This window comes from Salvelinus alpinus, chromosome 27 (assembly GCF_045679555.1).
Source record: "Salvelinus alpinus chromosome 27, SLU_Salpinus.1, whole genome shotgun sequence".
Taxonomy (NCBI): domain Eukaryota; kingdom Metazoa; phylum Chordata; class Actinopteri; order Salmoniformes; family Salmonidae; genus Salvelinus; species Salvelinus alpinus.
The window spans coordinates 45,477,673-45,492,535 of record NC_092112.1 but is presented as its reverse complement, the minus strand read 5'-3'; the positions used below and the strand labels follow the sequence as shown (position 1 = coordinate 45,492,535).

Genomic DNA, 14,863 nt, shown 5'->3' with positions numbered 1-14,863 from the left:
CTGTGTGTATGCATTTGCATGTATGTGAGAAAGTGTGCATGTGTGCATATTAGAGGTCTTCACGGATATACCCAAACCCAATTTGTATTTATTTATTTAACCTTTATTTAACTAGGCAAGTAAATTAAGAACAAATTCTTATTTGCAATGACCGCCTACCCCGGCCAAAACCTCCCCCGGACTTCTGTATTGACACCTCTAGCACTGAGATGCAGTGCCTTAGATCGCTGCGCCACTCGACTACCCGATATCTGACCCTATATCCGAACAGGTCGGACCAAAATTCTGTAGTTGACCCTTGGATCCCAGATCGGATCACACTCAGGTGACAAGGACTTTGGATCTGTCTGATTATATGTGAAATACTGACTAGATCCAAAATTATATTTGATGAAGAAAATATTCGGATGAAAATAGATATCCTCTATAAATCACACTTGCTATGCGTGGCAGTTGTTTCAGTCAATAGCCTATCTGGCTCGAGCTCTCATTATAGCGAACTTGAAACATTGTTAGGACAGGGCCCTGCAGTTTCCTGCACCAATGAGCTCCAAACAGACAGCTGTATTTGCACAAGGGTAGCCTATTTTATGACGTTTCCACCGGAGATATGGGATCAGCAATGTGTTGCTATTTTACACCAAGGCACTGTGGTTACTTAGGCATGGGAAGGAGAGTGTTGGAAAGATTTTTTAAATACAGTGAGGAGTGGTGGTGTGTTAAGACAAATCAGAAATAATATCAGACATCCCCTAATGGGAACTTTCGTAGGGATACATTTGCGTACATAATGAATGCGCACAAATGAACGGGAAACAAAGAGCGAATTCTGAAGAGAGACAAGCACAGTGTATCTTTGCCACACACCCCTTCCCTTCTTCTTTGTGGACATTTTAGGGATGACATTTATGAAAATACTAAGCTGTGGGCGTAGACAACTCAATTATTTTAGAAAAATGCATGTGAAATGTTAACGTTCACTGCCTGCCTGCCAGACAAGTCAAAACAATTCTACTGGCTTGCGCATCAATAAAGCTGAATTTGTAATATTTCAGATCCATTTGGGTCCGATACAGACTGGACCCAATTTGGATCAGATTCTCCCTTATCTCGGACATATTTTGGGTCGGATCTGGTCCACCTCGGCTCTGAATCGGATCGGGTATTGATTTTCAAAAACATTCCCGGGTTCTGTCGTTGTCGGACGTGAATTTCACAGATTCAATTTGGCTCGGATCTTAATTTCGGGAAGCCCTCTAGTGTATATGTGTGTGTGTGTGTAATTAAAAAGGTCCGTCACACTTATGACCAGATTAGCCCTCTGCCCGTCCCCGTGGGTCGTCCACGGAAACTAAAGGTAATTGTTTTTGAATTAAGCCCCGGGCGCTAAGCCCACTGATATTTAGCAGGGCAGCTTCTAGAGCAGACAGTCACATACACAAACAAAGGACACACAAAGGGCAGACAGACACTCAAGAGAAGAAACCGTATTCACTATGTGTGTGAACTGAAGAGAAACAACATGAAAGACAAATGAAGTATTGATTAAAATGATTTTGCTAAATGCAGAAAGAATGTAATGTTTTATTTATCCTGGATATCGGATTTATCCTGGATGTGTGTGTGTGTGTGTGTGTGTGTGTGTGTGTGTGTGTACATGTTCATGACTACAGAGCACCTCATCATAATTGCCATATAAATGTGAGAAGAAGGAAACTCACCTTAACTGAAAAACGGGATAAGGTGGCCTGTCAGATTTACAAAAACATAGTGTGATTTACTCAAACATGTTTTGTTTCTCCTCTCAACGCGATTTCATTGCTTAAAATCAATGCAACACGAAGCAAAATCAGATCTACTAGTTTGAATCATGTAGGGGGAGTGTGAACCAATAAAGTTAATTCATGCGGAGTAACAATTCAAACCGCGCGAGCGACGAATCTTCCAGAAAGAACACTGGCGCGTTAGCGGAGAAGATGTACCTAGAATTTTGGTCAAGGTAAGCATGGTGGTTGATTTTATTTAACGTTTGTCTGTGTGGTTTTAGTCAGAATTGTAAGCAGTAACGTTATTAGTGATTGCTCTATATCCTCATTTTGTGCTCGTGTCTGAAACATATCGGCACGGCAGCTAAAGGTAAAAGACGATGTTGCTAGCTAGCTTCTATGAACAGTAAAACAGGACTAGGTCAAGATTAACATTTTGAAAGGAGGTAAAGTTAGTTGGCTAACATGCTAGCTAACTTGCTAGCTAGCTAATGCTTTGGTACGACATCATCTGCAATCACTTTGCAGCAACATTTAGTGCACCAACTTTTTTTCTTGTGAGGTAAAAGTTTAAAAAAATTAAAAGCTCATGTATTTGCATCAAAACAGACATTTTAAAACAATTGTTTTTCATTACATATTTGAGATCTAATGATTATACACCTAAACCTATGAGATTCATGCTTTCATGCAGTTTAACAGTTTGCCAATGGCTGCCTCCATGTTGTAAAACGTGGCGCAAAGGGGACATAGACTTATTGAAATGGGGTGTGGAGTTCATTTCAGCAGTTGAACATTATTACTTTATATTATAGGTGTCCATTTATCTATAAATTTAAAATTATTTGACAAAAATAAAAAATTATTCAACGTATGTGCATATGAGTGGATGCATGCATAAATCAATAGATATTTGAATCAAACATTTCATAATGAAAAAATTTATTATTTCATGAACAAATGTTTTATTTACAGGTCCATCATGTTTGCCTACTACATTTGAGCTGCTTTGTCTACCCATTCACAGGCTATGTAGTGTTGGTGAGTACTGTTATCAGAGGTTGTTTTAATACCCAAAAACAATTTGCTCCGAATGTCAGTCTTTAAGTCTTATGGTACTGCTGTTCTCTTTTTTTCAGTGTTGTGTGAATGTGGAAATGTAAGGGGTGTTCAGAATTGGTGTCAAGTAGGTCCCAACTTTTGCATAAATACAAGTTAAAGCACCCACATTATGGCCGTACTGTCCGTTACCCATGTACACACATTGACTGTCCATGCGCATTTAAGACCCGAGATGCCTTAATTGTGCACCAAAGTCCACTCAACAGAAGTTACAAAAAATCTGACTGAGAAGTGTTCTTTCACTGTATATGGAGGATGGAGAACCCGTTTGAAATACAAACTGGCAAACTACCGCACTCGCCCTGAGAAGACTGGGATGTCCAGAGGTGACGATAAACTCCTTGAAGCACAAACCTGCAGGGAAGTCAAGTGCAGCCTATGGTGTTAAAAAGCCGAAGAGAGCAGAAGTGAACTTTTGCCCCGCATAGAAACAGAAGAGAGCCTCGGGGACATGCGGAAAGCTCTACTGTCCGATGTGAAGAAAAGAAACAGAGACACAGTGAAGTTCAAAGTTAAGAAGATGTTTGGGTACAGGAGACATGAAGTTGTCCGTGACGCGCCCATGGTAGAGGACTTTGTGGCCAGACGGCCTGTGCTCTTTGAAGTCATTGAGGTAAGTTAGCCATGCTTGTCTTATTGTTGATCTATTGGTTATGTTATCTGGGATTAGTTGGTGGAGGTAGAATGTTATTTTCCCTCAGCTTGCCACATAAGTGAGCCTTATTCAGAGTTACCACCATTTGTGCTGACTGCCTAGTTATTTCTCTCCCTATCGAGAACAATCTAGTTTGCCGCTTGTGTGATCATACCCCGTCTATTTTCCGTTCTGCAGTTTTTCATCTAATTTGTTTAACTACTGTTTTCAGGTCAATGCCGAGTTTAAGAGAATCACCACAACCCCACTCCAGTCCAAATGTATTTCTCAACTTGATATACACTCAGATAACCTGCTGAAGTTGTTCCAGAGAAGGAGGAGGACAGCTGGGCAGAAGACTCATGTCACAATCCTTCTCTTTTCTTAGAATAGCAACATAGATGTCAGACGAGAGTGCATCCTAAAGGGAGTGTGTGTATATGGGTGAAGACCCAGAAAAGCTTGTTCAGGAATGTGGTATGTGTTTCCTTCTTCTTTCTCTTCCTCTCCTGTTCCGTGCCACCATCATATTCTATCACTAGCTATTCTATTACTGTGTCATCTCCTCGGTCTTCCATCTTATTTCATTAGCTGCGGTTAGATGCACCATTTTTTTCTTCCAGAATTGTATCATTCAGATTAAAGAGTCAGTTTTTTTTTTGTTTGCATGAATGCTGAATAGAGTGATCAAAATTGGCTGTGTCTAAAATATAATCTGAATGGAAATCTTGATTATAACCACTTAATTTTAGCCTTGTAATAGGCGGTGTTCAAATATTACCAGCAGTTCTTGATTTAGTTGACACTTAAAAGGACTCCAGTCTTGATTTATTTCTGTCTGTATCATGCTCTTGTGCTTTATGAGCTATACTTTTTGCAACCTAGAGTCCCTAACTGTAAACACTTCATTGATGAATGATTCATTTTGTATGACTGACCAGTTTTGCCTTTGTGTCTTGTTCAGGGCATGGATGACGAGTCCACCAAGGCAGCCATTGAGGACACTACTGTGGGGATCTACATTATCAAAGACCATGTGAGTGAGGAACCAGAGGACACTGGGATTATCCTTGAAGTCGTCAGTGCTGCAGGATCTGGGCAACGTAGAATTTGCAGTTGCAATGCTGTTCGGCCTCATCTATGCCATAAACCTCAGTTACTGAGCTCAGCTACAAGTCTTTCAGAAGGTTTTTATGGAACTGAATGGGGAAAACTTAACAAAGCTGTTGCATTTCAAAACAGGCTGTTTCAGTGAGCTGTTTTGTTGTGTGTTTCAGACTGTAGGTTGTGTTTCACACTGTATGTCTGACTTAGGTTGAACTTGTTAGATTGTTCACAAACTCAAAACAGAAGCTCCATCTTTGGACATGCTGATATCGTGATTTTGTTAGACATTTTGTATGGTGTGTTGAGTAGATGCCCTTAATTTTCTTTGCTGCTTCTGTAAAAAGTTCAGTTTCACTTTGTAGTGACTTTTAGTCAATAGAATTAACATGCACCAATATGTACACATACCTACCTCATTCTTTGTCTGTTACTCCTTATGAAAAAGAACTACCTCATTTTGTAACAAAATGCATTAGAGAGTGTGACCAATCACTGTTAGGACAAGTATTTTTCATACATATATATAGCCTACATTACTGTGATTTAGACCTGTGCAATTCATTGAACGCTGAATGTCAGTGAATGGACATTTGTCATTCCAAAGAGCTGAACCGTTACAAAAAAAATACAGTCATTTTTTAAACACATGCCTTTTGCCTTCTTTGTCACTGATACAAATGGTCTCTTGCTCCGTTGTTACACATCTTTAGCATATGCTTTTTATTATGTTAATCATTAAGTAGTGATCAGGTTTAGTGAACATGATCAAATCCATTTGAAGCTACAAATTTAATTCAAATAATTAGCTTTACCATGTTAAATTGATTAGATTCCATTACAATGCATTTACCTGAAGAAATGATATTTGCTTGACAAAAATATAATAAGTAAGCTGAAAAATAAAGATTTGTGTTTATCTAACATGTTTCATTCATGTGGAACCGATGTACAAATTTGAATGAAGTAAATTCAAAGCACCATTTTTTTCAGTGTACTTGTGATACCCCGGAGGGCAATGCACAGATGACGTTGAGAGAGATGGTGAGAAGAGAGCTGATTGAGAATCTGACTGATAGTGAGAGAAGATATCAGGAGTGAAACGCTGATGAGATTGGAAGGGATGGAGAGACACGCACAGAGAGGGAGAGGGAATGAAAGTCAAGGAGATAAACAGGTGAGTCAGACAGAGAGAGAGATGATGAGAGGAAGGAAGGGAGAGAGAAATGAAGAGGGGGAGTGAGAGAGCCTGACAGAACTTGAGAGTGTGTGACAGAAGGAAGGTGAGAGGGAGACAAAAGAAATGAAAGGACAGATTGATAGAAGTCCAAAATTGCTTTTTACATGTTTGTGCGCTAACTCCTAAACCTAACCTCTTTTTCTAATCCTAACCCTAATTGTAACCTTAACCCTAAACCTAACCCCTAAGCCTAAAATAGCCATTGTCCTTGTTTTACTATCCTTGTGGGGGCTTTTGAGGATTTCCTCACACACACACACACACACACACACACACACACACACACACACACACAGAGGTAAGGCTCTGTTCAATGTACGAGTCAAACACACATACAGTCCCTTCAGAAAGTATTCACACTCCTTGCCTTTTTCCACAACTTGTTGTGTTACAGCCTGGATTTAAAATGGACTAAATTGAGATTTTGTGTTACTGATCTCCACACAATACCCCATAATGTCAAAATAGAATCATGTTTTTAGAATTGTTTACAAATTAATGAAAAATGAAAAAATGAAATGTCATTAGTCAATAAATATTTACCCCTTATGTCGTGGCAAGCCTAAATAAGTTCAAGAGAAAAAATGTGTAACAAGTCACAGTAAGTTGCATTGGACTTACCCCTTATCTAAAAATAACAAATCAAGTTTAAAAAAAGGTGCATGGACTCACTCTGTGTGCAATAATTTGATGCACAGATTCTACCACAAAGACCTGGGAGGCTTTCCAATGATTCGCAAAGAAGGGCACCTACTGATAGATAGATAAAAAAAAGCAGACATTGAATATTCCTTTGAGCATGGTGAAGTTCAATAAACATATTCCAAAACATGCATCCTGTTTGCAAAAAGGCTCTACAGTAACACTGCAAAACATTTAGAAAATGATCCTGAATACAAAGCGTTATGTTTGGGGCATATCCAACACATCACTGAGTACCACTCTTCATATTTTCAAGCATGGTGGTGGCTGCATCATGTTATGGGTATGCTTGTCATTGCCAAGGACTAGGTAGTTTTTGTGGGGATAAACATAAATGGAATAGAGCTCAGCACAGGCAAAATCCGAGAGGAAAACTTTGTTCAGTCTGCTTTCCAACAGACAGGACAATTACCTAAAACACAAAGCCAAATATACAATGGAGTTGTTTACCAAGACAACGTTGAATGTTCCTGAGTGGCCTAGTTACAGTTACATTGACTTAAAAATCTACGGCAAGACTTGAAAATGGCTGTCTAGCAATGATCAACAACCAACTTAGAGCTTGAAGCATTAAAAAAAACAAATGGGCAAATACTGTACAATCCAGGTGAACAAAACTCTTACATGCTGACCAGACCGGACACGTCGCGTGCGCGAGCATCGCAAAATAAATGTTGAAATCCATGTTATTAAATTATTGCACCCACACTGCTTGCGCGCGCCAACGAGCGTCTGCGACACCAAGGGCTAAAGTAGATGTCGTTCCTATTTCTGACGCAGATTGCGCTGCAAGTCCTGCCTCTCCCATCTCCTCATTGGTTTATAGAAGCAGGTACCCACGTGCCATCTCCTCATTCGTTTATAGAAGCAGGTACCCACGTGCCATCTCCTCATTGGTTATACCCACGTGGGTGATAGAAAGACGAACTGTTTTGCCGGTAGTCGTGGTAATACAATGAAAGTTTAGATGCGATCACCATATAATTTAACTTCTCACGAGTCACCATCCCGGTTCCGGGAGCACCCCCCACAGTAAAAAAAGCTGACTAGCATAGCCGAGCATAGCGTCACAAGTAAATACTAGCATCTAAATATCATGAAATCACAAGTCCAAGACACCAGATGAAAGATACAGATCTTGTGAATCCAGCCATCATTTATGATTTTTAAAATGTTTTACAGGGAAGACACAATATGTAAATCTATTAGCTAACCACGATAGCAAAAGACACAACTTTTTTTTCCCACCATTTTTTTCCTGCATGGGTAGCTATCACTAATTCGACTAAATAAAGATATATATAGCCACTAACCAAGAAACAACTTCATAAGATGACAGTCTGATAACATATTTATGGTATAGCATATGTTTTTTTTGAAAAATTTGCATTTTTCAGGTATAAATCACAGTTCTACATTGCAGCTGCAATCTGAAATAGTGCCGAAGCTGCCAGAATAATTACAGAGACCAACGTCAAATAACTAATTACTCATCTTAAAACATTTCTGAAAAATACACAGCGTACAGCAAATGAAAGCCCAACATCTTGTGAATCCAGCCAATATGTCAGATTTCTTAAGTGTTTTACGGCGAAAACACAATATAGCATTATATGAGCTTACCACAATAGCCAGAAACACAAGCAATTTACCAGCAGCACAGGTTAGCGATCGTAACAACTCAGCAAAAGATATATAATTTTACTAACCTTGATATACTTCATCAGATGACAGTCCTGTAACATCATATTACACAATGCATATAGCTTTTGTTCGAAAATGTGCATATTTAGCAGCACAAATCGTGGTTATGCAATGATATCAGTAAAAACATGGCATGCATTCTGGCCGGCGCCATCTTGGAAAGGCACCTAATCTAATCAATAAATAATCGAAAACTTGACTAAAAAATACAGGTTGGACAGCAATTGAAAGATGCATTAGTTATTAATGCAACCGCTGTGTTAGATTTTTAAAATTAACGTTACTAGACATACAGTGTGCGTTACAGCCAGACCAGTGCCGCAATAATGGCCGAAAAATACTTTTACATTTTTCCACAGAACAACGAATTAACATCATAAATAGTTCTTACTATTAGTTGAGCTTCCATCAGAATCTTGGGCAAGGTGTCCTTTGTCCAAAAGAATCGTTGCTTTGTTGTAAAACGTCCTCTTCAACTTCGGATTTAGCAGCTAACAATAGCTACGTGGCACACACATGTCCAAATCCTCCAAACGCAATACTACGAAAATTCCGAAAATAGCAATATACTCGCATAAACTGATATAAATCGGTTTAAAATAACTTCGTTATGATGTTTCTAACACCTATATCGAATTAAATCACAGACGGATATATCTTAGGCCGATAACGAGAGCTTTTGAGCATGCCATTCGGATGTCCTCTCTTGCGTCTTGACGAGCGTCGAAAAGAACGGACCTCCCACTCCATGGTCTTTTATAAAGTCTGAGAAATACGTAGAGACTCCATTCCACTTCTCATTGGTTACTGACATCCAGGGGAAGGCGGGTGAAGTTCATTTCGACCCATAGGACACATACAGAGCTTTAAACTGATCCGAGATCAGAGCCTAGTTTTCAGACCTTCGCAGTTCCTGTCATGATTTTCGCTGCAGAAAGACTTCTGGTTCACCCACAGACATAATTCAAACGCTTTTAGAAACTAGAGATTGTTTTCTATCCAATAGTAATAATAATATGCATATTGTACGAGCAAGAATTGAGTACGAGGCAATTTAATTTGGGAACGCAAAATGTCGAAGTTGAAACAGGACCCCCTGTATTCTCAAGAGGTTTTAAACAATGAAAAAGCCTGGAAGGAGGAGAGATGACTAGAAACGATTCGGTTGGCCGTTTTATGTGTGGATTAATTGTCGGAGTAGAGATCCTTGTGCATTTCAGGTAAAATAACAACTCAATGTTTATATCCCAGGACAAATTAGCTAGCAACAGCAAGCTAGCTAAATAGGAAAAATTAACATTAGCTAGCAAGTGCAAGCTAACTAGCTAAATTACCATACATGTTTAATGCTTTTCGACCTGTCCCCAAATTATGTAATGGTTCAGAGTTTGTTTTGATATTTTAACCTGCGTGTCATGATCGCGTTTGGTGTGGGGGGGCAAAATAAATTTATGCACGATAGCGCACGATGGCGCACGCACACAGCCGGTTTGGGCAAAGTGTTAGAGATTTACCCATAAAGTCTCACAGCTGTAATCGCTGCCAAAGGTGATTCTAACATGTATTGACTCAGGGGGTTGAATACTTATCTAATCAAGATGTGTGTTTTATTTTCCATTCATATTAAAAAAAACTATGTTTGAATGTTTCTTCCACTTTGACATTATGGGGTATTGTGTGTAGATCATCTCGATTTAATACATTTTAAATTCAGGCTTTATCACAACAAAATGTGGAAGAAGTCAAGGGGTGTGAATACTTTATGAAGGCACTGTACACACACACATTATTATTTTCTGTCACACGCACGCACACACCTCTTTCTCTCCTTTTCCACTTGTCATATTCCCACAATACAGGCACAATATAAGCCGTGATGGGGGAAAAACTCCAATAAATGGAACCTCAACAGTCAATCATATTCCACTCTCTAACGTGCTCCTCTATTTCCCCCTTCCTTTAGTGCTATAGTTTACACTATTATACTGCTTGTTTTACTCAGTGCTGACAGTATGTTCTCCATGGTCCCCTGCAGGCCTCCTGCAGATTACAGACTATTTATAGAATGATTTATCTTTAATCTCCTACTGACATAGTCATTCTCCACAATGCATTGCACTGTGTTTACCTCTCAGGGCATGCTCTGCCTTTTCTCTCTCGTGCCCTCTCTCGTTCTCTCTCTTTATATTTTGCTCTAGCTCTCACTCCATTTTCCTCTTTATTAATTATCTCTCTTCTGCTCTACAATTAGGCCCGTGAGTTATATCTCCACCCATTACATGAGACATCCGACTGATACATGTAGGCTGCTGACGAGTCATCTTCTCACACACAAACTCAAGTGCACACACACACACACACTCACTCTCACAGACATTTTCACACTCACTCCCGCTCTCTCTCTCTCTCTCTCTGTCACACACACACACCTTCTCCCGAGCCCTCAGCCATGTTAGGACTAAACACAGGTCAATTGAGTGACTGAACTGTAATGTGATGTGGTGTGACTGATGTTGGCGTGTCAGAGAGAGGCTTTGATGTATCACTCATGGTCATGTAATGTAATGCTTCATGCAGAGCCAGAAGAATGCAGATGCTACAGTACAGCATATCTATGACGCATCACATGAAACCATCTGTCAAGGGAAGCCTTGAGAAGACAAAAAGAGAGAAAGAAAGATGGAGTTTGAGTGTAAAGTTTACTGTGAATAGTTTTTTGTTGTTGTTAAATTTGTTTCTTCTCACCTTTGTTAACTGCACTTGCTTTGGTAAACATTTATATTTTACATTTTAGTCATGTAGCAGACGCTCTTATCCAGAGGGACTTACAGGAGCAATTAGGGTAAGTGCCTTGCTAAAGGACAAAGACATATTTTTTTACCTAGTTGGCTCAGGGATTCGAACCAGTGACGATCCGGTTACTGACCCGACACTCTTAACCACTAAGCTACCTGCCGCATATGTTTCCCATGCCAATAAAGGCCCTTTGAATGTAATTTAACTGAGAGGGGGGGAGAGAGAAGAAGGAAGTGAAGTAGCATATGCAGGGGCACCAATGAATGATTAGGCACTGGCTTCTTCAAAGAGCTGATGATGTATAAATAGGAGGAGGGCACATGAAGCACAGCTGTAGGGTGTGCAGGGTGGCACTATACACACCCTGCAGAGAGAGTGGCGGGGAGGAGAAAATGAGGAGGGGAAGGGAGAAAAGGTCAAAAGAGGTAGGAGAAGATGAGAAGCAGAGAAGTGAGTAAGAGCGGAGAAGAGGAGCAAAAATAAGGAAAGGAGAGGGAAAAAGTGCATAAGGGAGGAGGGGAGAGGAAAGATAACATAAGGAAGAGGGGAGAGAGAATAAGAGAGGTAGCGGTGTTGTTTGAACTGTGGGAGGATTACTGATCATACACACGGTCTCATGTAATGACTCAGACATTTCTCCTAGAGGTTAGGTTTAGTTTTTGAGCTAGGGGTTAAGGTTAGAGGTAGGGTTAAGGTTAGGTTAGGCAAAATAGGATTTTGAATGGGAGAACATTTGTTGGTCCCCATAAGGACAGTAAAACAAGGATTAGGTGTGTGTGTGTGTATGTATGTGCGTGTTGGTTCTTCTATCCTTGTGGGGGACCTAAAATCCCCTTTTCCCACATCCCCATGAGGACAAAGGCTATTTTAAGCTTAAGAGTTAGATTTCGAGCCTCCCGAGTGGCGTAGTGGTCTAAGGTACTGCATCGCAGTGCTAGCTGTGCAACCAGAGATTCTGGGTTCGAGTCCAGGCTCTGTCGCAGCCGGCCGTGACCGGGAGACCCATGGGACGGCGCATAATTGGCCCAGCGTCGTCCAGGTTAGGGGAGGGTTTGGCCGGCAGGGATATCCTTGTGTCATCGCGCACTAGCGACTCCTGTGGCGGGTCGGGCGCAGTGCACGCTAACACGGTCGCTAGGTGTACGATGTTTCCTCCGACACATTAGTGCGGCTGGCTTCTGGGTTGGATGGGCATTGTGTCAAGAAGCAGTGCGGGTTGTGTTTCGGGAGGACGCATGGCTCTCGACCTTCGCCTCTCCCGAGTCCGTACGGGAGTTGCAGCGATGAAGCAAGACTGTAACTACTACCAACTGGATACAACGAAAAAGGGGTGAAAATACAACAACAAAAATTGTTACAAGGCATCACTTGTTTGTTTGCTGGAAATCAACTCTCCCTCTTGTTGTTTCTCTCACTCCCTCTCTCTCCCTTTTGCTCTCTCTCTCTCTGTTCCAGGCCCAATCTAACCTGTTCAGGTCAGGGCTGGTCATAGTTCGTGGCTGTCAAACACCGGCCAAAATTGACAATGAAACTAGAATACACAGCAGAGCCACAAATGGGTACTCCCAAAATATGACCAATGACCATCTGCCTTCCCTTCACTATGAGAGAGACCAGGAAAACAATGGACCACGAGTCAGCAGAGGAAAAACATTCTGAGTGTGAATGTCTGCATCTATCTAATCTCTGTACAATCAACTGCTGCATTCATCCATTCCAACCGTATCGTTTAGTATGGTGACGATCACTTTGACTCCACATCACACATCTGGACTACAGTAATCGACATTACCACTGGACCCCCACTGGGATAAAAGCCTTCACATACTGGGAGGGAGAGAGCTCTCTATCATGTCAATTCTATCGCCGTGTTTGCTCTCAAGACACTCGCTGTCTTAGTAATGTCTCTTCCCTGCCTTTCTGTCACATTCTCTGTCTTCATAACTGCCCAGTCTGTCTCCTCATCTCTCTATCTCCCGCTCCCTATGGGAACAAGACTCATCCATAAAGCTTAGAGTACTGTAAGTTAGGTATCCTAACAAAGAGCAGGACTGTGGGGTGGACGTGACCGCAGTGTGCTATTCTAAAACAAAACACTCATAAAAACTGGGCCATTAGTTTGAGCCTGGGCCAAGAGGCATTAATGCAACCTCACAATCTCCTCATAACCAGAGCACTAGATGGATAATAGCCATTACTGCCTCGATATCTGGGAATACTGAGAGAGAGAGGGAGGGAACAGAAAGGTAAAAAAGAGAGAAATACCAAGAGAGATGTTAGGATTCGGTGAAACAGTCCAAGTAAATGACAGATAGAGCTTGGCAGAGAAAGAGGAGGAGAGAATAGGATGTTGCCATTTCTGCCTTAAGCCTTTGACACATACCAACAAACGGGTGTGATCATTCTACAGTCGTCCCTGCAGCGTACGATCAAACCGGTGTGATTAGAACATTTATTTAGAACGTCCAGTTTCGATTGATGCAACAGTCAGCGTTTGAGTTGTCTAAGTCTATTATTGGATGCAATGTTCAGACATTCACAGAAGTAGCGACAGCATAACACAATCATCCAAACCGGAAAATGTCGGCTACATTAGTCCTGGCGCTAACTGAGGAAAGATTGACATAACACAAGCGCTCATATTTAGCTAACTCTCAGCTGACAGAAGCCACAATATGAATTAGCTAATAGCAATTACTATTTACAATTCATCACATCACGAGTGAGCTCACTATTGATCGAAATAATTGAGTAAAATACTTTCTAAAACTCGAAAGTAATCCGACGATGGGTAGTTTGTGCACTCCACCATGTTTGTTTTTTCACATGAACCAAAAATAATAAGGAGACAAGATAAGTTTGGTCTATTTGCAGTATGAATGTTGAAGGGGGAGTGTCATCTACGATCATTCCCTTCCCTTCATTCAGTTACGGAAGTTTACTCGAAAGATGAGTGAACCATTCCTTCACCTCATTATAACATCTTGGTCTGACAGACGTTTATGTGACAACCAGAATGCATTGTATAATGTTAACAAACATGGTGCCACACATAGCTGTCAAAAAGCTTAGCATTACCTCATCATAATCAGTACAACCAAAAAAGTATTTCACACATATTACAGGTGTCCATTACAATCTATAAAATAATCGGAATGCGTTATTTGTCACTAGTACTTGAAAACATGTGGATAAAAACTGTAAATACATTATGCTCCATACACACATACTGTATGCTACAGTAGAAAAGACAACACAATAAGGCACTTACTTTGATAGGAACGGAGACATGTCCAAAGTTATTATTTGCAAGGAAAACAACAATGAAGGCAATGCAAATGCGAGCCAAAAAATGTGCCACGGGGAAAAAGTTAGTGCAATACCGCGCAAATGTCTGCATACTTGATCTGCGGAAACACTGTGGAAGTGCTTTGGCTCTCCTCATAGAGAGAAGTTTGGACGAGGACGACAAAATGCCCAAGTTCAACCTGCCAGAGCAAAAGAAGTTCAAAAGCCCAGCAGAATGCTGGGAGTGGAGACAGAGATTCTGCCATTTCAGGACTGCTACAAAACTGGACAAAGATCATGGAGTCATCCATGTCAGTTCGATAATCTACGTGGTGGGCAGTGAGGCTGAGAAAATACTCATCTCATTTAAATTCGCTCAGGAGAAAGATAACACAAACTTTGATATAGTGTTGGAAGGACTACTTCATTCCACAACGGAATCTCATTCACAAGCGGGCATGTTTTTACCAACGCAGCCAAAGAGAGAGAGAAAAGGCAGACATGGAC

General features: G+C 40.8%; 1 protein-coding gene and 1 long non-coding RNA gene across 5 annotated transcripts in view; one reads left to right on the top strand and one right to left on the bottom strand.

Annotated features, from left to right (window-relative positions):
• LOC139556650 (utrophin-like) overlaps positions 1–14,863 on the bottom strand; it is a 185,734-nt gene that overhangs the window by 155,597 nt on the left and 15,274 nt on the right. The gene's annotated exons all lie outside the window — the stretch shown is intronic.
• Positions 1,868–5,357, top strand: LOC139555838 (uncharacterized). The gene is made up of 4 exons (XR_011671030.1): positions 1,868–1,999; positions 2,742–2,807; positions 2,906–3,501; positions 3,755–5,357. It is a non-coding gene; the product is annotated as an uncharacterized lncRNA (long non-coding RNA).